Consider the following 17066-nt stretch of genomic DNA (forward strand, 5'->3'; position numbering starts at 1 on the left):
CAGTACATTTTCCTTCTATGAACATCGCCCCCTATGCTTCCAACCAACCCATATTGAAATTCCTCATTTCTGAATGAGCCCTCTTTTCTTATGTCTCTATGTCTTTTCCTTTTAACCCACAATTTCTCTGCTTTGAATTCTCTCCTCATTTCTCAACTATTGGGCACTTCAAATGTTACCTCTGGTATTTTATTCTCCAGTCAAATGCTTCTACTTCCCCAGGTAAAAGCACGTATTACTTGTCCTTTGTGTGAGGTTTATTACTGTATTTGTTTGTGTGAGTCCTACTTACATTTTTCCCCAATAGCTCAGCATTTTAAAGAGGGCCACATTAACAACAATTCCTACTACATATTTTTGTTGTTGTTGTTCTCAACTTCAATTTCATACACTCCATCCAATTGCTGGCCTGTTATTACTCTGGTTATTCTCAGTTATGTCACATTAGCCCTGACAAATAAGCCTATTCCATTAAACTGTACTTTAAAAATAACAAACTTGTATGATTTGTGTGATTTATTGAGGTTGACAGCAGAGGCAAAACTATTGTCAGCTATTCCTTCTACTTTTCCACACCTGGGTCCACTGATGTTTTTCATTCTAGATCAGTACTACCTCAGTTTTAAAGTACATCTTTACTCAAGTGTCTAGCATAAAGACATACAGCAGAGCTTAAAAACAAGCTCTCCAACCAGGTGGAGCTTTAGTTTATTTAGCATAAATGCCAGACTCATTCATTGCTCCCAGGAGCTTTCTTGCTTTATAGTTAAACTTTGGACACTGTACCCAGGAAAATCTTCATGTCCACACTCATTAAACAAAAATCATTACACACCAAATGTGGGTCCATAAATTGGAGGTTTTCTTTCTCCTGATTTAATCTTTTTTAAATTTAATAATAAGCTCAATAAATGTTTGTTAAAAATAAATTACAGATACATCAATCTGTTTGGAGTGAGCAGTGCTATCTAGCCACATCAGTAAGATTAGCTTCACTTTTCTGATTTTTCATCTGTGGCCAACTTGGCTGATTCCTGAGGCTCTGATCATCCCCATCTCCTCTTTTCAGCTTTCTTCTCTTGCCAAATTCATGGTGTCTCTTGTTAACTTGTGGATAATCATACTTCCAGTATGACAAACTGAGCCCTCCATGTTCTTGCTATGGGCTGACATCAATCAGTTAATTCCTTCAATCAGCATTCTCAGCCCTCTCTATGTTTCAAATTACAGTAAACCTGGAGACGGAAAAATACTGCTAAAGAAGTCCTAAGTAGATTGTTCTAATAGTGATAGACATAGTTTGCTATTATAAGAGAATAGATAGTTTATAGATTATCTGCTCCAACCTTATTACAAAAAAAACAACTATTCAATTCTGTTTTTGGAAACTGCCTAGATGTTTTAAAATTTAGTAGAGGGTAATAAACAACATATTATAAAAACTAACTTTTAGCTTACTTTTATTAGTTTACTTGATTTATATTATAAAACAAAATTGAAATTCAGTTTTAGTAATTTTGATTCAAACATAAAGATACATACTCATTTCATTAAAAAAATATTTTGGTACCTGATATGATTATGAATCCTATAAAATCTAAATACAAATTAGAAGTTATCTCTAACTGATGTCTAGTAATTTATATATTAGCATATATAATGTTTCATGTTTGCAGTTTATGAAAATCAGCGCTATATCCGTAATACAATTGACTTCTCAGTTTTGAACTGCGAGGATCTATTTATTCACAGATTTTTTTCAATAAATACTGTAAGTGAATTCTTCTTTCTTCTGATTTTCTTAATAACTCTTTTCTCCAGCTTATTTTGTTGTAAGAACACTGTGTATAAAACATAGAGCATAAATGATGTGTTAATTGGCTGTTTATGTTACCAGCAAGGCTTCTGGTAAACAGTAGGCTGTTAGTAGTTAAGTTTTGGAAAAGTCAAACATCATATGTGGATTTCCAACTATGTAGGGGTTTAATGCTGCTAACCCCCATGTTGTTTGAGGGTCAACTGTATATATGGAGACTGAGTTCTGCATGAGGAAAAATCTTTTAAATTTGATCATCCATTATTACCCCCAGATCACTTCCCTTCCAAGCCATCAAATTGATGCTCAGACTCCAGGATATCCGCAGTGGCCTCAGGAGAGCTTGAAATAATACTGAAGATATGAGTGTACCTATTAGAACAACATGTTTTGAACTGTTTTCTTTTTTTTAAAAGACCTGTAGATATAAATTGCCAGCAAAAAGCAAATCATTTGTCCTAATACTAAATATTTCCTTTAGCACAGGTTTCTTTTTTCTTGAACCAGTCTCCAGAAAAAGACTTTTAATTAAGAGTGAACTGCAACATGTAAAGCAGAGCCAGGAAAAATATTTCACATAGTTATTGCCATCACCACTTGGCTCTCTTGTCAGCTATTCATTTTAAAGTATGTGAATTTTAGCCCTGGCTGGCATAGTTCAGTGAACTGAGCGAGGGCTGTGAACCAAAGTGTTGCAGGTTCGATTCCCAGTCAGGGTACATGCCTGGGTTGCAGGCCACGACCCCCAGCAACCGCACATTGATGTTTCTCTCTCTCTCTTTCTCCATCCCTTCCCTCTCTAAAAATAAATAAATAAAATCTTTAAAAAAATAAAGTATGTGAATTTTATTAGCTAACTTGTAGTCTTTCTCTATTTATCAAGTTGTACTTGGTAAGATGTGGAAAATGCTTGCCAGTTTATAGAATTTCCATGACATATTCAATGACTAATAATTATATTAAATTAAAACTAACAAGTGGATAGCTTACAAAACACCAGAAAAAAGGTGTAAATAGGTTAATTTCATTTTACTGACACATGATCTTTAATCTTGTTTCCAAGTTTACTTGCATAGTAAACCTATATTTTAGTTTTATTAAAGTTCGATAAAATTCTCAAATTTGACTCGAGCATAAAACTAGGCTATTCTGCATTTTCACACTGCACAATATTTTATGAGACAGAAATATGATCCTATGAAAACATCACAACTATGTCTCAGATCCAAGGCTCAATCATTGCCCATTGCCTTTCATAGTGTCATTAAAGTAGAGAATGCAGGAAAGCATGTCTTCCTTCCAAACCAAAAAAAAAAAAAATGCGCTTACCGTATTTTTTCGTTAACAACCAGTGGAAACTTCATCATACGCAAGCACATTAATCAATTAACTGATTTCTTGTTTTGGGGTCATTTCAAAATCATTTCTCAATGTTGATGATAAGGCATGGCCCTTGCCCTCAGTGAGCTAAAAATCTGAACAGGGACAAAAACCAGGTCTTTAGAACTTAATCCATAGTAGAAACTAAGTAGTAAATTAGGTAGAAGGATATTGGCCAGCAAAAATTTTAGAAATGTAAGATATCTAAGATTTCTTGAAAATCTTAGAAATTAGGAGAAGTTAGAAATTAGGAGAAGCTATGAAGGCCAAAATGAAAAGGAGACTTCATTCCATGGCAAGTCAAGTCTAACAGGCTTGACTGTTAGACTTAAAATGTCTCAACACTTTGAATCATAATTACTATGTCAGAGCAATGCACTGTGCTAGATATTCCACTGTGAGAAAATTGAATTTCCATTATTTCTTCCTTATGACTTGTGTCTTTAATAGAGTTTTAATAATGTAAATAAAGGTAGTTGTGTTTATTTTTATGAGTTTTTTCTGTTCATAAGCAAAATACAAACACAAAGAAAATACATATACAGAAATACAGAAATACATATATTTTAAAAATATATTCACTTTTATTTTCTTTGTTTTTTTTATCATTTGCTCTTCTAATATTATTTCTTTGGTTATTGTCTCAAGTTATTTGATTAGGGAGGCCCCAGGAGTGATCTAGTTACAGATGTGATTTCTTTGTCCATTGATATTTCTCACAATTGGATTTCAACACCGTAGATTCATGACACATCCTATTTCTAATTAGTGAAGTCACCAATAGATCCTATTGTTTTTCAGCAGCTACTCTGTCTGCTGAAGACTTTATTCTCTGCTATAGGTGTTTCCAAATTTGGAAAAATTAATTTTAAGAGTTTTAATATATTCTAGGCTTTATAGTTATATAATTTTTAAATTATGCATGAAATAATATTTAGCAACAAAATTTCTTCACCCCATTACCCTAATCTCTACTTATAGGCACTTTTTTTTCCTAAAGAAAATTGCCATGGCTGGTGTGTCTCAGTGGGTTAAATGCCAGCCTAAGAACCAAAAGGTCACAGATTCCCAGTCAAAGCACAGGCCTGGGTTGCAGGCCAGGACCGCATTTGGGGCCTTGTGATACATCAACTGATTGGTGTATCTCTCACACATCAAAGTTCCTTTCCCTCTTTTTCTCCTTCCTTCCCCTCTCCCTAAAAACAAAATTAAAAAAATAAAGAAAAGAAGCTTGTAGAGGTGGCCTAATTTATGTCGACTTTTTAAATAAAATATATTGGCAGGCAAGAATTAATTATGCATTATCTTTTATTATATTTACAAATGACTTAGTCTATTCTATGTTTAAAAGTCTAGCGCATGACTTTTCCTTTAATGTATCATTTATTTTTAATTATCTGTTGGTTGATGGTAGTATTTATTTAAGCATATGAGTAGTTGTTTGCTTCTGTTTTTGTTACCATTGTCTCTTCTTAAGAATTACCATCCTCAATGTATTTGATGTCCATTGCCCGTCCCTTTGTCTATTATATTTTGATGGCCCTTTATTCTTTGATTTTGTCTTCCTTTTCTTCTATGTTTTTCTATGTTTTCTTCTATGTTCCTGCTCCTGATTTGCTTCTTTACTTTGCTAATTTCCATTTATTGCTTCAAATAAAATTTTTTATTTTTTTAAACTTAGCTTTAATTCACATAAAATCTTTTTTACTCAACACAGTGCTTTTTTTAAAGAGTTAATATTACTGACTGCAATTTCTTTTTTAAGATTTTATTTATTTATTTCTAAGGGGGAAGGGAGGGAGAAAAAGAGAGAGAGAGAAACATCAATGTGCGGCTGCTGGGGGTCATGGCCTGCAACCCAGGCATGTGCCCTGACTGGGAATTGAGTCTGCGATGCTTTGGTTCGCAATCTGCGCTCAATCCACTGAGCTACACCAGCCAGGGCTTAACACAGTACTTTTATATGTCTCTCTTCTCTTCCTGCTTCTTCTTCTCGTCGTGTTCTTTCCATGTTTTATCTTACATTTTGTCTACCCCTTTTGTGTCCCTTTGGGCAATATTTCAAATTACAGTATATGAACGATAGTCTACCAGAATTTCTTTCTTATCTGTTAAAAATGTATTTATTTTATTTATAGAGAAAGGCAAAGGCAAAGAGAAATAGAGGAAGAGAAACATCAATGTGTGGTTGCCTCTTGCATGCCCCTTACTGGGACCTGGCCGGCAACCCAGGCATGTGCCTTGACTGGAAATCTGACTGGTGACCCTTTGGTTCACAGGCCGGCACTCAGTTCACTGAGCGACACCAGACAGGCCCTATCAGGATTTCTTATATTTTCTGTAACTCTGTATAGCCATCTTGGTTAGGGAATTGTTAATCAACTGTGATATTTCCTTAGTATCATAACTAGATAGGTCTCACTAAATCTATTTCATTTTGTGCCATTCATTTAACACCCTTTCTGAGTTTCCATCACTAAGAAAATTCATTTTATCAACACAGACATAAACGTATAAGGTCTGTCCAGAAAAAGACCAGCCATTGTTAAAATAACAAGAACAGTTTGCATGACATCTATGTAACTTGGCAGCTAAGGAGAGTACACTGGGAAGCACATGTGTGGACAATGATGACTTCACTGTATAGTCAGTGGGGGCGATAGATACTGTTGAGTGAGCAATTGTACTATGTGGCCATTGCACTCAAAATAACTGAGCAAGTAGAACGACAATTCTGCATTAGTTTTTGCATTAAGCAAAAACTTGAACATTCCTCCAAGGAAACTATTTGGATGATTCGGAAGGCTGCAGCTACAAGCAATTGGTGATTGGTAGCTTCATCACTACAATGCACCTGCTCATGCATCACATTTTGTGCAGAGTTTTTGGTGAAACATCAAATCATCCAGGTGACTCATTCCCCCTACAGCCCAGATTTGATGCCCTGAGACTTCTATCTTCTCCCAAAACTAAAATCACCTTTAAAAGGAAATAGATTTCAGACCCTTGATGAGATTCGGGAGAATATGACGACAGCTTATGGTGATTAGGAGAGCTGTGTGAGGTACCGAGGTGCCTACTTTGAAGAGGATTAAGGTGTCATTGTCCTATGTACAATGTTTTTTGTGTCTTGTATCTTCTTCAATAAATGTCTCTATTTTTCATATTACATGGCTGGACACCTTCTGGACAGACCTTGTATATGTATGCATATCTATACATATGTGTCCATATACACATATATAGATAAATGTATGTATGTGTGTGTATAAATATTTTCATTAATTTCAGTTATGTAATGGAAGGGGAGTAGTGGCAGCACAAACACCTTTGCTAAAGTCAGCATCTTTTCTAGCTGTCCTCAAGTCTTCCCATGGCATTAAGTAGCAGATGGGAGTCCCCAGAATACCGTGAGAAAATTAGTTATACAGAATAGGATCTCTCAATTTTGCAGCATTTACTAGAGGACAGCCTAGTCCCGCTGGGCCATACCTTAGGGAAAATCACAGAGTAGTGCACACTTGGAATTGCTGTGCCTCTGCCAAGATGCAGGACAAAAGGCACTGTCAAGCAGATTTACTCACTGAGCCATGTGAACACACTCGGCCACAGTGCAGCACAGCACATATTGGTAAAAAATTATGGTGGTAAATGCTGATATGCAGAAGGAGTTTGTCAGGTGCGTTATGTTTTTATTCCCACTAATAGGGAAAAAGTATTCCATAGAGTCAAGTAGATTTAAACAATAACTTTGTATATAAAAGAAGAAAAGATGTTTGCTTGCAATGTGAGGGTTATCAGTAAGCTCAAACCTGAAAGCAGAGGAAAAGTTACAAAGACTAATTGTAAGCCTGTAATCATGTTTATTACCTTAATCTCCCAAGAGGCTCAAAACTAACATAACAGGTTGCAAACAGATTCTTTTCATCTGGTGTGAACATAGCCCCATAATCATAAATGGTGTAACATGTTTTCAAACAGGTTGGCATAATGCTTAACAGAATTCATTAGCAGCTCAAGTTCCTAAACACTGAAAAAAAAGAGAATTATGGACAAGACTGGCAGTGAATTTTGAGTCCATGTTATATTTATAGGACTGCTTCTAACAGCTTTAGCTGCACATTTTTGTTGATTACATGAGTAGTTCCTGTTATTCTGAATATAACCAGATTTGAGACTTATACATCTTTATTAAATATTATAGTCACCAGGTGTGGCTGAGCAATAAGCAGTAGTATATGGTTCTGACACTTATGACCCAGCAGAATAAAGGAATGTGTGGATTACCTTCTGCAATGACATACATATTCTTACTAATTATTTGAATCAAGTAATGAAGACAAGAAGTTTTCTAGAAATAGGAAACACATTAATATTTGAGAGTTCTATACTCTACCTCTAACTATGAAACTGTGCTTAGTTGTGTCCCAAGTGTACACTTTAAAGTAACAATTTTTGCTATATAGCTTATTAAAATTTTTTCCATTCTTGGGAGTTTATCAAAATGTATACCATGCTTTTGATAAAACTAGAGATACTTAGCTTCCATCTAGACCATCAGGAATAGATTATCCACCCAGGAATTCATCCATTCATATATATACATTTTTTTATTTTCTCATTTTCCTAGTGAAGTTCTTTTTTTCATTTTTATTCCATACATGATTATGATGTATAATGACAATGAGAATCCCTCCTATAAGTATTTTCAAATCCTAGATTAGTGCCCAGCAGGGCATTAGTACCTACCCAAGTTTTCTACCCATATGGTAAACCTCAAGAGAACTAAACTTTGGAAGAACCTGAAGCAACTACCCAGAGCAAAGGTGGTGGTGAAGAGCAACAATAAAAACTTAAGTAGAAAGAGGGGTATGGCAAATTTAAGGCAACTTCAGTTGTCTTAAATGCCCCAAATTGGTTGTGATTTGAAAAACTAATATTTAGGTACATATCAGAGTATTGAAATTATATGTCTTCAAGTCTGATGCAGTCCAGGTATTTAATCAAGATTATTAATTTATGTAAAGACAAAGGAATTGAATCATGAGCCTACAACATTGGGGAAGAACTGGAAAGTCTTAAGAAAATAGGACAGATTTAATGAGATGGCTGGTGTGACCAGGCTTGAACCATTGGAAGGTAGACAGTAAGTCTCCATTAAAATTTCCCAACACTAAAACCATTGTAGTTAGGAAGTGGTGTGTGTGTGTGTGTGTGTGGTGATGGGGTGAGGATGAGAAAGGGAAGGTATTCGATTTAGGAAAACATTTACTTTTAATTAGTTCTAAAATGTCAAAGGGAGGGCCTTAATTAGACTTTGGTGTTTCAGCCCTAGAGAAAGAAAGTTTCTAAACCATATTATTTAACTTGACAACAATTTATTTTTTCCTAACCTCTCACACCAAGAATCTAGAGAAATATGTCTCAATTACCTCCTGTCATCTCAAATCTTCAGTTGCTTGCCTTCATTCAGATCCTTATTACCTGCAGCCTGAATCATTGCTCCAGCTTTCTCAGTGGGTCTCTTCTGCCCACTCCCTCCCTCTTGCAGTCCAATTCATTTTCCATATTTACTAGGGTATTTCTTAATGCAAATATGAGATATGGCGTAGAACTTTCCATTGCTTCCTGTGTTACTGACAGGACAAACATCCTCTTCAGTGTGTGGCTGGTCCTTCGTCATCTGCCTACTTCTCAAGACCCTTTTGCCTGTGCCCTCCATAAGGCTCAATTCCAATCAGGGATATCCACTTGACTGTTTCTTCTGAAGAATCCATGTTGCCATGGCCAGTGGGAGCTGAGAAAGATAATTCCCCACACTGGAATGAGAAAACCAAGTCTTCAGGGAATAAGGATAAGGATGCTTGGTGTAATTGAGTCAGCTTCTCCCTGTGTCACAGAAATCCCTTCCCAGTCATTCACGACCACCTGAGGGCCAGAGAGGCTGGTTGCCCTTCAGGATCACGTTTGCTTGGGTTTTAACAACTAGCTGCAGTACCTCTGACTCATCCCATTACCTTAGTGGTAAGGATATGAAGAAAGGGTATTGTTGAGTGTACCAAGACCAGAAAGAATGAGCCTAGCTGCATTCCAAGACTTACTCCAAATTCTTTTCTAAAGACAAACTCTTTTGTCAAATCTTACTCCATAGAAGATTGAATATTTGCACTGAACCAATAGGAAAGACAAGATTCTCCAGTTGTTGAAAAAGAAGAGGCAAATCTTTACTGTTTTTGACTCATGAAGAGAACACAAAAAAGTAATACTCCCTTTCAAGAAGAGGCATTGAGTTTCAGATATGATGCCTCAGTACAAAGTGATGATCCCAAATAAAGAGACACATGTTGTGAAATTAAAATATATAGAATAAGAGTCAAAATGTTTTCTATTAATTCCTACTTTATGAAATAGTGTGCTAGTATTCTTTGTTCTAGCAGTCTTATTAGGAAAACAGAAATTGACAACTATGTCAATTATCTTTTTTTACCTTCATTTATTGCACTATTGATGTATCACCATCTATTTGATACCACTGAATAGTTCTTATTAAATCAAAATTCAGAAGTGGGAACAGAATTGTAGTTTATAGATTCCCGAAATTCTGACCTCAGATGAAATCCTACAAAGTATATGGGACTTTGTCCATTAACTTATCATATATTTCCTTTCTAAATATAGAAAGAAAACTCTTCCTGACTATGTCACCTTTCCTTTAACCCTGTCTACGGGAAGAATATGGACTGAGGAACCTTAATATGTTTACTTTATTCAGTATTTTTCATTCATTATTAACAAATTGGCATTCTGGTTGTACATGTTATTTTCTACATGTAATTACCTTTCATATTTTCACTCAAATTCAATTATATTTTGAATAGTTTTAAGTGAAATTAATAGAATAAAGATGAAAACTTAATATGTTTTCATATTCTAAGACTTGTATTATTTAAATGCTATACTCCTTCCATTATTATTTGAATGCCAAAGTACAAGATCTGTGTTACTTTTCAATAACAATTGTTCATATGTGTAGTGCTCCTGAATGTACTCTAAATTCTGATCCTCAAAAGGGAGCTGTGAAAGTAGCAGAGCAGATATTAATCTCATTTACAGGTGAGCAAACTAAGACTCAGATGGGCTTAGAAATTTGCCTAAGATCACCATGAATAGTAAAAGCCAATAAAAATCAAGTCCTACAAGTCTGAGTTTTGGTCATCAGAGTACCTGAATGTATTCATTAGAACTTTGGGTTTACAAGTTATAAAGAGGGTTTTATAGACACTTAATATGAATAAACTGGGTAAATGTCACAGGTCTTTGATCAGAGAAGTTATAGGAATTTACATTTTTAGAGGATCACTCTGGTTGCTTTCATGAAAATTGACTGTAGAGGGTAAAAAATGGATGAAAAGAGACCTGTTAGGGCAATAATAGCAGTAACCCAGGTGAGAGATGATGGTAAGATGGACCAGGGAAATAAACAGTAAAGATGGTGAGAAATGATATTTTGGAGAAAGAGTCAATAGCATTTGGGGATAATCCTGGAGAATGAGATGGAGAGAAGGAAAAGATAATACCACTTTTTGTGTAAGATGCTCAAAATCTATAGTTGCATTGAGTGAAATGGAGGATAAGGCAGGTGGAAAATTTTTTGAAAGGATTATTATAATATCAGGCTTAAATGTGTCCTATTAGAAGTATTTTTGAGCCCTAGCTGGCATAGCTCAGTGGATTGAGCACAGGCTGCAAACCAAAGCATCACAGGTTCAATTCCCAGCCATGGTACATGCCTGGGTTGTGGGCCACGGACCCCCAGCAACCGCACATTGATGTTTCTCTTGCTCTCTCTCCCTCCCCTCTCTAAAAATAAATAAAATCTTTTTTTAAAAAATATTTTTGGATATCTAAGTTAAGATATTACCTAGAAAATTGTCTATGTAGTTATCATAGGAGAGGTCCAAGCAGAAAATATAAATTTAGGAGTTGTATCTGCTTTAGTTTTTCCTCTCTGTAGAACTTTCTCTGTTCTTCAGTTTAAAGATAGGTCTATGCACATTTTCCATTTAAGGGGCAGTCTAGACAAAGTAAAATTATTTTGCCCTAATTCCAATTTATTGAGGAGCAAAACTGATTGACATTGCATTGGTTAGGACTGTACATTTTGACCAACTAACTATAGCCAGAAAATTACATTGTGAGGCTGAAATATTGTTCAGACCTGCAGGAGTGGTGACTAGTTTCTGAACAGGAGTTCAATAGACTACCTTGTAGACAACCACAATACACAACTAAGAGCTCTTCATAGGTGAGAATTTAATACATTTTCTTTTATAAGAGACCTAAATTCAACAAACTCTGATATGTTAAAGAGAAATACCTATTAAAGAACTGTAGCAGAGTACAGACAAGCATATTAATGGTTGATTAAAAATGAATCAAGAAAGGCAAAAAGTTATAGAAAAAAATCCAGTGAACCATAACAAATAACAGCACAGGCAAAATAGTATTATGATAGAAGATGCTTTGTTATATTCATATTTGACAGCCAAATTTAAATTCTGATTTGATTTAGTGATAATATTGAGACTCATTAATGGCTGCTATATTCAAATTTTATAGCTCCATGATGAGTCTCAGTATTATCACCAGATAACTAAATGCTTCTTTAAAAATATGCTTATTGATTTAAAAGAGAAAAGAGACAAACATCAATGTGAGAAAGAAAATTGATTGGTTGCTTCCATACACACTCCAGCCTGCAAGTGAACCTACAACAAGGTATTTGCCCTGAACAGGAATCAGACCCCAAACCATTGGATGTGTGAGATGATGCTCCAAGCAACTGAGCCACACTGGCAAAGGCCATATCATGAAATTCTTATTAAATTTTACTTAAAATTAATATCTGACATTATTATTATGTTTTCTTATTTCTTCTATACTCTGCACTTCTTTTTTCTTGATTTTATTTGTGATGTTTGGAAAGGATGTGTTTAGCATTTATAAAAAAATTAAAAAGATAAATTGCTATGTGTGCAGAATTAATCACTAAAATTTCTTATTTGTTTATTAAAGGGTTGAATACTTTCCATGTTAGTGATGACCACGATAACCAAGACTGTTACCATTGACATACATCAAACAACTATTTTTTAGGTCACACCAGAGAGGTGATGCCACAATTGATGAATAAACCACAAAATGGTGTTAGTAGTCATTAAAGATCTAGTAGGTTTAGTGATGAAATTTATGTTAAAGTATATATATATATATATATATATATATATATATATACTTTACTAGATACATATACTTTATTAGATATATATACTTTACTAGAACAAACATTACATAACCTTTGCACCTTTTCAAAAAGAAACATAATGAGTTCTCTGTACCATTTCTAAAAGTGTGGCCCCAACAATAACATGTATTAAAAGTGCACAACTTTTGTCTTACTCCAGATCTCTAAGGTGAGACCTAGTGAGAAATTTATATTTTTAACAAGTTCAGTGAAGTGACTCTTATGTGCACTATAGTTTAAAAGCCATTTGCTGAGAGTCAATATAACTGATTTTATTTACAAATTTAGTATATGCCTCCAAAAAATCCAAATGGAGAATGAGATGACAGGTTTTGTTTCTCAACTTTAAATGTTAGTGGGGAAAGAAGGACATGCGTTATGATAGGAGTGGGCAAAAAGCCAAGCTCATCAAAATTCTGACTGGCTTCTTGCCTGATTTCCCAGTGACCAGGTCATATTTTAAGCAATTCATCAATCAAGAATAAATAGTTAGTGAGAATGTGCAGCATGCTCAAGGTGTGGTGTGATTTCTTCTGGTCCCTGGACATATGGACATATGTAATATTTGCATGATTGATTGTATATGATATATCAGTATTTCTCCACTCCTTTGGCAAGACAAAACCACTACTACACCCAAATTGCCCTCAACAGGCTACTTATGAAGAAAGAAAAAAAAAACCAAACTAAATAAATGAGTCAGGTTTACATATTAGGCAATATGTACTGTGTTGAGTGTGGCTGAGGTTTCAAATCATTTCTGCAATGAACACAGAGAGTCTGGGCTTTGACAGCATTCTCTGAGTATTTTGTATCACATTGACTAAACTATCTATTTGAAAGTACATTGACTTTTTTAAATGTTACTGTATAGACCAGTCGAAGTTTACAAAGCAAAAGTTTTGAATCCAATAATCTGGGTTCAAGTTTGACTAATCTACTCTCACATGCCCTCTCTCAAGTGTGGATAATCATTGGTTCTTTACAGAAGAATAAAGAGTAAATGTGTTATTGTATCAAACAGTGAAATTTTCTTGACACCATAAAGGGCTATACAAGTATTATTTGAAAAAAAAATCAACTGTCCATTTCAGGAAGACCCATGGCAAGACTAAAGTTGAAAGCTTGTTACTTGCACTACGGTTTCAAGATCATGCCATGTAAAAACCAAGGGAAGTCAGAAATTGGCAAGCTTTTTGGCTCAATGTGTAGGAATTTTCTGAGAGGATAAGACTAAGATCCAATTAGGGTAGAAAACACTCAGCAAACAACAGGCAAGTGTGATGCTAGAAATACCTTATGGAGTTTCACCAACCTAGGCTACAAGGTGTCCATGAGCAATTTTTATAGGAACTTCATTTGTCTTTTTTGGTGTATTCTCTTGGTTTCTTTAAATTTACCTATTATTCACTACCAGGTAGTACTGAGCTGAGCAATTTACTGCAATAGCTTATTTAGTTTTCACAGAACCAATATGAAAAAACACTGTAAACCTGTCCTATTTTCATTTATGAAGAAAGTGAACTTTAGTAACAAGAAGTAGCTTGTCCATATTACACAGAAACCTGCATTTAAAACATTTAAAAGATGGTCATCTTTTCTCTAGAACTCACACTGTGAAGTACCTAATTACAATTCTTCCTAGGGCTTTTAACTATTTTAAATGACATATTGAAAGACATGTTAATTATGCTCTCTATTTGCATTTTCATAATTTTCATGTATTTTTCTAATGAAACACTTATTTAAATAAGATTTCTTACATATTGAGTTCTAAGCTCTAAAATTGGCTCTTTGAAATAATAAATTTTATCTCAATATAAAGTAAATAAATGATGCAATTTACATTTAATAAATTAATAGTTTTAACAAAATGTTAATAATAGATTTGCATCTACTTCCCCTGTTAAAAACTCCAGAGTTAGTCTTCCATCTGAGCCTCATTCCTATCCCCCAAAATGGCCATATAAAAACAATAAAACTGTGAGAAATTTGATTATCTGGCAAGTCAAGGGATACTGCTGATCCAAGAAAAGTAAAGGCCCAGGCAGAGAGGGGCGAGGAAACAACTGGGTGACCCCTGCCTAGATCACAACTACACACACTGCGAAGATTGGTTGGCAGGAAGCAGCCCCAGCCTCTTGCAGTAGTCCTGCATGCGTGGCCTTCCGGGTCTCAGCCATTCCCTTATTGCAAGTGGGTAAGAAGGCCAAATTCGATCCAGTGTACTGGGAAAGAAATGATATCATTGTGTAAATAAAGTACAGAATATATTCCAAATATTCTTTTTATAGTATGACTTGAATCCTGGTTGTCCTTTACCTATTGAATGATCTTAAGATAGAGACTTAAATTATTTACACTTAAGTTTCCTCATAAATAAATGAGGGCCAATGATAATGCCTAACTCATTAAGTTATTGAGAAGAGAAATGTTCTCTTAAGTTATATAGAGAACTTGAAGAAATGTTCATTAAGTTATATAGAAGAGTTAGTGCAAAATATATATAAATAAACAAAGATCCTAGGACCATAGCAAGCACTCAATAATTGATATTGTTGGTATTTTCTGTTTTTATCTAATTTAGCATAGACCACACTGCACTGAAAGATGAACTTGAGACAACGCTTGGCACAAAGATGGTGCTGAGCAAATGTCATTGTGTTAAATAAAGTATTTAAACTTTCGACTGTGAAATTACTTCGCTATTCATAAAAATATTAAATTATCTATAAGAAATTCTTATGCAGTTAAAAATATTCATTCACATATAAGCCCATCCTTATTGGATATTAAGAATGTTTCTTTTGCTAAGATCAAAACTAAAACAATTATATATTTTCAGGAAAATACCATATCTGATGGTCCCCAAGATATGTACATCTTTAGATTTCCAGTAAAATAGCTCAGATGAGGAGAGATTTGGATCTGGACTGCTTTCTTCTAAAAGAATTCTTAGCTACTTGTCTGGCAAATTCTTACTAACAGAAGTGCTTGGCTAGGACGTGATTTGTTGTCAGTAATAGGACTGTCTTTCAGAGTAAGTCTTATAGATTTTAAACAACCAAATCAAGCCCAAGACAACCTTGTGCTTAATTGCTCTCTCTCTCTCTCTCTCTCTCATATCTTCCCAAATTATTGTATTAGAGGGATACAATATAAAATCTTTAAGAGCAAAGAGTACAAGCAAGTCCACCCTATGTTTTCAGAAGGTAAAGCCAAAAGTGATACACTTGCAGTAGTCCCTACCTCCCATTCTAAACCTAGAGAAAGGACTTCCAGCGTTTCTCTTTGTTATATAAATATCTTCCTGCTCTACCTGAAAGGGACAGCTTGAGCTTATTAGAATTCACCAGCTATTCTCTAAGTGATAAGGAACAGTGCAAGGCTTTCATACTCTCAGTACAGTTCACTAAAGCTGCAAAAACTGATTGGCTCTGTCCAAACCTCCTCTTTCCGGTAAGTTGCCAGCAGAGTGGCTGCTGCCAGTGTCTGTTGCTGTTTCACAAGTCTCCCTTGTGTTTGTTCTTTTTCCAGATAGGCATTATATTTTTTGAAAGAGGCCTGGTCTGGCAATAAGGGACAAGAAACTAGAAGGAGAAAACAGACTGTTCCAGCTTCACTAGAAATAAACTAATAAGAACAGATGTACAACACTTTTGGTGGAAGCATTCTGCAGCCCAGGACTAGACTATGCAACTTCCTCTGCTACCAAATTCGCAGTCCCTCAGGGCAAGGAGAAGCCTCATCTATTAGTTAGGATATTGGATTAGATGACTCCATAGCATTGTCCCATTCAAAATAACACTAATTTAGAAATTAAAGCAAACATTGGTATTTTTCAGTGAGAAGAGAGTTTGATGTGCCCATAGTCCTATATGAAATGTAGTAGATAGACAAGCATATGAAAAGTTAACCAAATAACTTCATTTTAATAAGAACAAAGCTAAAATCCAAAAAGGTGAAGTGGAATAGCCTGATGATTAGAATTTAGATTATCTAATTTCCAACCTAGTGGTCTTTCTATAAAATCTTATCAACATTTCCAATGAATTATATTTAGGTATCATCTGGTAGCTTGTGGAAGAAGTAATTTATGATTTAAAAAAGACTTTTCAAAAATCACTGAAATCAGTTTGCAGTAACTTTGTGTTTGTGGAACTCATCATGTATTCAGGTCTTAAAACACTCAACCCAGTTGGTGTAGTCTTTTGAAAGACTGGCTTATTCCACTATACACTGGAATGCTTACATAAGAGGGGCTAGAGTGGAGATGCTCAATCCCAAAGTTTACAAGTATAATACATGCCTCATAAGATAAATGTTATCTCTGGATGGTATTTTAAGTAAAGATAAGTATCTGAGGATTTTATTTTAAAAGTTTCCATGTCCTTCTGCCTTCAAATTTTTAAGAATCTGTTCAAGATATTTTATTCTACATGACTTTTATCCCAAAATATATTCACTTCTACAATTTTTAATTTTCAGATATTTTTCTCTAGTGTTTCAAATTTAGGAAATCTAGAATGAAAAATTTCTTCCAAATTTTATCCTAGGCATCTGGAT

The 17066-nt window shown here is 34.8% G+C and overlaps 1 long non-coding RNA gene across 1 annotated transcript in view; it reads right to left on the reverse strand.

Annotated features, from left to right (window-relative positions):
- Window positions 1–3103: 3103 nt before the first annotated feature.
- LOC118501143 overlaps window positions 3104–17066 on the reverse strand; it is a 48863-nt gene continuing 34900 nt past the window's right edge. Inside the window, exon 3 of the long non-coding RNA XR_004903747.1 lies at window positions 3104–3291. This is a non-coding gene — a long non-coding RNA (uncharacterized LOC118501143). The remainder of the gene's footprint in view (window positions 3292–17066) is intronic.

The sequence above is a fragment of the Phyllostomus discolor genome, chromosome 6 (genome assembly GCF_004126475.2).
Source record: "Phyllostomus discolor isolate MPI-MPIP mPhyDis1 chromosome 6, mPhyDis1.pri.v3, whole genome shotgun sequence".
In the NCBI taxonomy this organism is placed as follows: domain Eukaryota; kingdom Metazoa; phylum Chordata; class Mammalia; order Chiroptera; family Phyllostomidae; genus Phyllostomus; species Phyllostomus discolor.